The sequence below is a fragment of the Corvus cornix genome, chromosome 3 (assembly GCF_000738735.6).
Source record: "Corvus cornix cornix isolate S_Up_H32 chromosome 3, ASM73873v5, whole genome shotgun sequence".
NCBI lineage: Eukaryota > Metazoa > Chordata > Aves > Passeriformes > Corvidae > Corvus > Corvus cornix.
The window spans coordinates 110594500-110603360 of record NC_047056.1 but is presented as its reverse complement, the minus strand read 5'-3'; positions in this window follow the sequence as shown (position 1 = coordinate 110603360).

The following is an 8861-nucleotide window of genomic DNA, read 5'->3' as shown; positions in this document are numbered from 1 at the left end:
TTCTGCTTCCCTAGTCATGTGGAATAGAACAAACAGGAGGTGAGATGAAATGCTGCCTGGGTGTTCCTGTTTCTCGGAGCTGACATCAAGGAGTGCTTGGGATAATCCACTTTGTTGTTCATGTCCCTGGGGAAGCTGAGATGCTGCTGAATATGGGTTTATCACACACAGATGAGGTAAAACCAACATGACATTTGCTGAGATCCAGCATGTCAAATGATATTTCTCTCCATTCTTTGCCTGTATTTTCACAAAGTTATTTTTCATACTGATGTCTTGACAGTGGTTTCCTTTTTGATACTAGGAAATGCTGTTTGGTTTGTGCTGAACTGTGCTACCTTTTAGGTGTTAGTCCAGGCAAGAAGCAAATAATACCAGGAATTTCTTACAATTTCTATTCTGGTTCATAGGAAGCACATATGCTGAGAGATGATAAGAGCAACTACTACAGTACAAGCCTCAGCCTTATCTGTGGAGAGGGGTGTAAGAGCTCTTCAGTTGTTAACTCACCTGAGAAGAGCCTTAAACACAGTTTTAAACAAAGGTTATGAAGTAACTTAACAGTCTGAAGTAACTGAACAGCTTCTGAAGAAAGAATATTTTTGATATTCAAAATCCACCAATGGCAGCACTTTCATTACCAAATTTAACCCCTGGGCTAAACCAAAGGGAAGGTCATCACTTTCAGTATCTCAATGTCTTGCAGAGAGTCATGGGCCTATATCTCCCCTGTTTTTCTCCATCTATGGCTATGTTAGAACAAATCTTCCACAAAACTTGCCTCGCTCTTGTTCTTGACACATCTCATCTACAATAACAAGTTAATGTGAAATTACAGAATCATTAAGGTCAGAAAAGATCTTCACCACTAAACCATGACCTCAAGTGCCACTTCCACATGCCTTTTACACACCTTCTGGGTTGGTGACTTCACCACTTCCCAGAGCAGCCCTTTCCAATGTTTGACAACCCTTTCCATGAAGAACTTTCCCCTAATACCTAATCTAAATCTTCCCTGGTGCAACTTGATGCTACTTCCTCAAGTCCTCATACTAAATAGAAGGCAAGGGTTGGAAACCTTCACATGCCATTAGAAATATGTATTGTCTTAATATCCAATTTATTCTCATAAAATAAAATCATGGCAAGATGTCTGAGCAAGCCCAAGCAGAAAAGGGCCATCAGAGCAGGGACAGGATGAGGATGTTCCCCATCCCTGGGCTGCTCCCAGCTTTCTAGGCCAGGCTGCCAAAAATGGGATTCCTCTAAAGGTAAAGGCCATGGTTAAACTGTGAATCACAGGAGATGGACTCTCTGATTAAGAACTTTCTTGACAGCTCCTGTCTCTGCTCTGCGCTGTGAGCAAGACATTTAACCCCTGAGCAAGACATTTGACCTGCGAGCTTCAGCCTCACCGACTGCAAGGCAGAGATAAACCCACACAGCCAGGGCAAGGAAGATTGATTAGTGAACGCTGAGAAGGAGCCCACAAAGCACTAGGTCCTGTAAATTATAATATCACATTTGATAGCCACGCTTCCAGCATAATTATATCTCAGTTTAACCACAAGTCAAAGGGGACAGGGGGCCGCAGGAGATACAAGTGAGGATGAGACACTCCCTCCCGACCCACCAGTGATGTCTGAGGGTTCAGGGGCTGGTCACTGGGCTCAGCCCCCTGCTCTGGGGTCTGTGAAACACCACCCTCAGACTGGTCCCCAGGACTAACAGATACTCTGACACCAGCATCAATAACAACTCTGAGAAAAAGCAATTTTTAGGAAAAGTTGAGGTAGCAAACTGGCATGGAAAAGGCCCATGTTAACTATTCATTTAGCCACTGATGGACAGCCCAGGGCTCAACACATGTATAACTGGAAGCTACACTTTAAAATCATTATCAGCAGATTCTTGAGGTTTTTCTCCACAGAAATCACCATTTCAAGTCAAATGATATTTTTTGCTTGTTGTTTTGTATCATTAACACTCCTCTGCTTTTTTCTCTTCCCCCACTGCTCCATGATGTGGTGGAAGTAAAGGAAGAAAGCCCTGGATGCCACACAAAAATCAAATAATGGCTTTTATTTATTTTGTTGAATGAACCACAAGATATTTTATTTCATTCTTTGACTTTAAACCGCCAGGGGTATTTCAGGGTGTGCAAAACCATTCACCTATCTTCTTTAAAAAGTCTTTTCCCAATGTAAACAAATTCCAGAAAACTACACTAGAGATAACAAATGAAGCAAATATTAAACATGTTATTTTATTTAGTGATGTACAGCATTCTTTGTGCAGGCACATATGAAAATTTTCCCACAAAGTGATTGCTAAGGGTCAAAATAAGTTTATTTCAGCAAAAATTGTACTGTAGTCCTTGTGATTTTTGCACAGGGCTGAAACACTGAGGAGTCAGGGATAGTTTCTGAGTACTACTGCTTCTGAGGCACAGAAATTACGCCATTTCTGTAAAATCAAAGCAAGAATGGATTCACCTCTTATGCAAATGCAGCTGTGCAACTCTGGTCAGATAATGGAGGTGATTTTCCACCCTCATCCAACAACGTATCAGAAAACGTCTCCTGATTTTTTGAAAGAAACTCTTAAGTTGATGCTTGTTTTTAGGACAGGGTCCTATGCAGGTGTCCCTATTTCTTATGGCAGGAGATTTTTCTCAACATCTTGGGTTTTATTCTTTATTTTCAGCACAAAAGAGAGAGATATTTATACACTCCATTAATAAATTACTGGAAAAAAATCAGTTTCTAAGCATTAAAACTGGAAGGGTCAGCAGCAGCCTTCCAACTGAATGAAGAAGGACATAAAAATTTACAAACAGAGGGCAAAATATTTATTGAAGGTATTTTGTGATAACCTACCTACAATTGAAGGAAACATCCACAATGACGTAAAAATTCCATGTACCTAAAGAGACAAATGCTGGGTGATTGAAGAGGTAAAAAATGTCAGTCCCAATAAATTAGGTGTTGGGAGCAGTGATCATGCTTCTTCCACAGATTGCAGTGGCTCAGTGTGCATGAGGAAATCGGGTTATAGATGGGAAAGGAGAAAAATGACAAGGGAAAAGAAATGTGTAAAGAACCTGGAGGGGAAAGGTGAAACAAAAATTGTAGAACGTGAAGGCAGGGAGACAAACCTCGTGATAAGGGAGAAGCCATTCAAAGATGTGGAAATCTGCTGGGCAAGCAAAAATAACCAGAAATATCAACAACCATCTGAGCCTAGTATTTAATAAAGAGCATCGAGGAGATTTTAGCTTCCCTTGAAGCTTCTCCCACCACCTGCCCATGGCCCAGGAGCCCTGTTTTGGCTCAGTCTGTCTCTAGTCTTGTTTTCTGCCCTGCCTCCTGGATGAGCCTCGGATCATCCTTTCTGTAATCAATAAACATAAGGATGGAAACATTGTGCATTGGAAACACAAAAACAGTCCAGACCATCTTGACATAATATTGACTATAACATGTCATAAGCCAAGCTTAAGTCTTTGGATCTTAGGTTATTCCAGTAGCCTTGCACTAAGAGTGATTGCAGATCTAGACAGCTCAGTTGAACAAACCAATATAAAGATTTTTATCCAGCCCTACATGAGTTATTTAACACTGTGCATGTTTTAGAGGTAAATAGGAAGTATCTAAGGAGAACGCAGCATCTAATGAATAATGGCACAAAAACTTGTACCTTTCACAGCTTGGTATGGACATTTCAGAGACTGGATTTTTCCACTGAGGTAATTTTTCCTTCCATACTCATATTTATTTGCTCCCAATTCATTGTAGTACCTCCAGTGTTGGCTTGTTCCGGAAGGGGTGTTGTATTTTAGATAGTAAGTTGAGTTGTAGTTGTTCATTGAACTTGTCCTTGGCCCATTGTGAAGAAATAATAAATTCATCTTGTCAGTTCAATACCACAGGACTACTTCAGGATATTCAGTGATTTAGCACCTACTTCCTGTCAACTTAAAAACAGTAATGTAAATTAATTATGAAGGTCAAAAATCATGTGTTCCATCAGGTCAGCATTCAAGCTGCAAACAAAGAAGTCCCCACTTGCCTAATATTCAGCCAGCTGGAGGAGATGTTAGTTGTACACAGGAAAAACAAATAATATGGGAGTTTCTTATAGGAATTTGTTATGTACTAATTGTTCTACCCATATTTACAGCTTGTGCCAAGGTCAAAATGATTAGAACTTGTGGGTCAGTGTGAATACAGGTATGAAATGCGGAGTTTATACTGGGGTTTAACTTGTGGTGTGGCTCAGAGTTTACAGCACTCAGTGACTCATAGAAACTTGATATTTACTGTCTCTCTCTGGCTTGACAAATCCTCATGTGGATTAGACCAAAAATTTCATGCTACCACCTAACTGCACCCTGATGGTGTACCACTGAGAAGATCACAGCTCAGCCTCCAGAGACTGATGTTTACATAAACAGTGGAAGAGCCACACTTAGCAGGAGGTTTTCTGGGATTGCTCAGATTGACCTGTGCTTGTGTCTGCTGAATCAAGTAAGGAATGCATCATGAAAGGTTAGTGAGCAACAAAAGATTTCTGGAATCATAGAACTACAGAATGGTGTGGATTGGGAGGGACCTTAAATAACACCCATTTCCAACACCCTGCCATGGGCAGGGACACCTTCTACTATCCCAGGTTGCTCCAAGCCCTGTCCAGCCTTGGACACTTCCAGGGATGGGGCAGCCACAGCTTCTCTGGGCACCCTGTGCCAGGGCCTCACCACCCTCACAGAGAAGAATCTCTTCCTAATATCCAAAACTCAATGCAATTCTCTTCAACTTCCTTTACAAGTGTCCTTTGCCAGTGCTTTTCTGGCATGATGCAAAGAGTGAACACAAATCCAGGTGTTCTCACAGCTACAGAGTGGATTTTGAAACCTAGAGGCAGCCAGTCCTCTGTAAGGAAAGACAACCGAGATGATTCACTGCCATGTCTGAAGTCATCTCCTTGTGCTTTTTCAGAAGCTTAAGACCAGCTTGCCTTTAGAACCAGACTCTGTAAGCGATTTCACACAGGCAGGAACAGCCACATCAAGTGCCCCTTTACAAGTAAGACAGGGAACTGATGGGGAGCAAGAGAAACACATTAACATAAGAAAAGTCAATAAACATACATGATTCATCACTCACACCATCTGAGACTTAAACATAGACATCTAATTGTTACTATTTCTTTTAGGTGCAGGCAATGCATCCAACTTAGCTGAGGTAGGTCCTTTTTATCACAAGAGCAGTTCAGACAGGCCCACTAGCTCTTGTGGAAGGGTGAAGGACCCTGTTATCTCTAGCGAACAGCTTTCCTGTGACTTTGGGATACACCTCAACCAAATGTTTCAGTTTTAACCCCTGCATTTAACCCCTGTTTTGCAACACTCATGCAATAAAAGCAGAAATGAAAGAGTGAAGTTTTTAAGTGAAACATGATCCTGTTCAAGAAGTCACACTTTAGCTGAACACAGCCTAAATGGATGTAATTATTTGGCCTATTCTATCTAGAGGAAAGAAAAAAAGCTAATTCATTCTAGTGTTACCTTCTTTGTGTACTGGAAAGATTAAAAATGCTGTCTAGTAATCAAGCAAGGTCTTAGAGAACAAAGTCTGTGAGATTTCAAATGGAAAAATAAAACACATTTATTTTAGCAAGAGACACTGCAATATCAACCCACATTTACAAGAAGACAGCTAAGAGGACGGTGGGGATGATTTGGATCCAGTCAAGACAAAGAGGAAACAGGCAGAAACTGATGCCCAGGAAATTCCACCTGAACATGAGGAAGAACTTCTTTCCAGTGCAGTGACCGAGCACTGAACAGAGACCAGAGAGGGTGTGGAGTCTCCCTCACTGGAGATATTCCAGAACTGTCTGGACACAATCCTGTGCCCTGTGCTCTGGGATGACCCTGCTTGAGGAAGGAGGTGGGACCAGATGATCAACTGTGGTTTCTTCCAGCCTGACCCATTCTGTGATCTTACTGTTGTTGCCTAAGGACTCGGAAAATACACTTACTTCCCTCTTTAGGGTGAAGGAGGCTATTTAAGGACTGCATGGACAAACTGCATTTACTTGTCTGAGCTTTCAACTTGAAGAGACTTAGGGGTCTGCTGACTCAAAGAACTGAAGTTAATGTTTAATGAAAAAAATGCTTCTACTGTGACACCACAGAAATAGGATAAATGTTAACGTTCTCAAAAAAACTTAGCTCAAAATCCAGAAGATCTAAGAAATATTTCTGTCCTGCTATGGAGGCAAGATGCACCTTATCCCACTTCTCTGGTCTCCATAGCTATATCCACAAGAACAGCACACATCAAGAAGTAAATTGAAGATTGGTGTGCACCCAAGTTATGCTCTGTAAGTCCACATCACTGACTGAGGGATTCTCATAGCTCAGACTTCAGTGAACTTATCTCAGAGTCTTAAATCACATCAGGCTCTTCTAGGAGACATCCTGAACCTGACTTGAACCTGTGTCAGCCAAGAAACACAATCAAAAAGGGCACTTCCATTCACGTGGCCTATTTATCCAGGTATTTTAGGTAACTTCATTTACCTAAAACTTCCTTTACCATGAAGACAATTGCTCTGGGAAGTTTCTATTTCTTCTGGAAAATAAATAGAAAAAACATGTAGATGTGGTGCTGAGGGACATAGTTTAGTGGCGAACCTGGCAGTGCTGGGTTAGTGGTTGGACTTCATGATCTCAGAGGTCTTTTCCAACCTTAACAATTCCATGAGTCCATGATTTAATAGGGAAACATTGCAGGTTAGATCAGGTACAGAAATGCACAGAGAGTATCTGGTCAGTTGAATGCCACTTGTAATGATACTTGAGGGCATTCTATAAGAAGATTATTAAATGCACATTCTTTCTCATTCTTTAGGTAAGATACTGTTCAATCAACTCCTTTATTTCTTACTTTTTTCCTTCTGGAAGCTTGAAACCCTGCCATAACTGTTCACATTTATTTACATAAAGTTTGTGATATGTCACCCATGTCCTGTTTAGATGGAAAGCTGGATTAAAAAAAATCCAACAGCTACTTAAATGACAAATACCTAAAGTTACTTCATAGATCCAGGTGTGCAAAAATATTTATCAAAGAACACCTTCACTCCTTCCCTTGCATTTATAGCCACCAGGACTGGGATGAAGATAATAAGGAGGCCTGAGGGAATTCCCTAAAGAGAAGTAGTTCAAGATGTGCCCATTTTGATTGCCCTATGCAGCAGCTGGATGGACACATAAAGGCTGCTGGCCTTTGAAATGAGGTGTTGGAAGTGGCTGTTTCCCATCACCTGAAAAGCCTGTGTCAGGAACAAGGCAGTCAGGAAAAAAATGGGAATGACAGACAGCCATTGAGATGGCAGTTGCTTCCATTGGGAAATACATCAGCCCAAAATGCAGGAGCTACTGATTTTCTCCAAAGTTTGCACTGCGCTGTAGGGCTGAAAGATCCAGACCTTGTTTTCATGATTGAACACGGTAAACATTCCGTGCTCTCCACAGATGGTATGGCTGGGTATGTGTGTACCCAGGGTATAGCTATTCACCCTTCTTCCCTTGGAGAGGCTTGATGAGAGTACCCAAAGCACCTGCCATTTCCTGAAGCAGTGCCCAGACCCGAATATGACATGAGTCAAAGACCATCTCCACAAGCAAAAACTGAGGCAGTGAGTCAGGCCAAACTGTGTTTTCCCAAAAAGTCCAGTGACCAAAATAGTCCAGCTCCACCCCTGGGATAAAGCATCTTCTTCCTGGCAGATTGTGATGTCAGTCCTTTTAGCTTAAAGTTGGCAATATCTGAAGTTAATTTGTGACAGATTCAGCCTTGTTAGTGGTGAGAGAGAAAAGATTCATTTATTTAGGAGAATGAATATTAGGGTGCATAAATATTGGAATATAATTTCTTCAGCATCCCTATTTGTATGTAAATTGCCTGTACAAGTCTAGGGGGCATTCTGTGGCTGCTGGGCATTAGTTCACCTCACTGGGAAGATAGCTAAATTATTCTTCCTGGCCTAGAAAAAAGAAAAAAGACAAGGATGAATATTCTTCCAAGACAGACTTTGTGTCTCTGTGTGTGTTTGTACCTGCATAAGATTTAAGAAAAAAAATAATAACCTCAGAGGAAGTCCTGATTGAATGGACTTGACCCATTTCAAATTTTAAACACTATTAAATGGCACTTTACCTGATAAGATTTCATCAAGGATCCTTTTCTGCAGCCCTGAAAGGTCTTAACATAAGGATTGCACATACGCCATGTGAGACCTTCACTAGGAAAAACTTTATGCAATGAATACACAAGATATTCAAGGCTGAGCTATGTGTAAGAAAACCTTTGCTCATGAGTTTGTTCTTTTTTAATGACCACCTGAGCAAATGTAGGAGCTCACAGGTCCTCACAATCAAACCTGGCTGTGTGTCCTATCCTGTGGTGCAGTAAGAATGAATGATAGCTTTTTAACAAAGCTCTGTTTCCTCTCTTTGACCTGTTCAAATGAAATACAGTTGCTATGAAAGAAAAAAATACATATGTGCTTATTTTAGCTTTGCCACTTGCAGGCTTGATTATGTGATAGATGAGTGTTTTCTTGCTAAATACTTTGGTTCCCCTTCCAAATGCACAAACTCATTTTCAAGGAGAAAAAGCTGGGATTAATTTAAACTTAGTTTGGATAATGGTTTAATACGTTATAAATACATTATAAAGGTCTAATACCTTTATATTAGAGAATTGTAAATTTGCCTTAGGAACAGAGAAAAAGTCATGTCACTGCCCTGTACATCAGAATAGAGGTATCTTAAAAAATAACTGGGT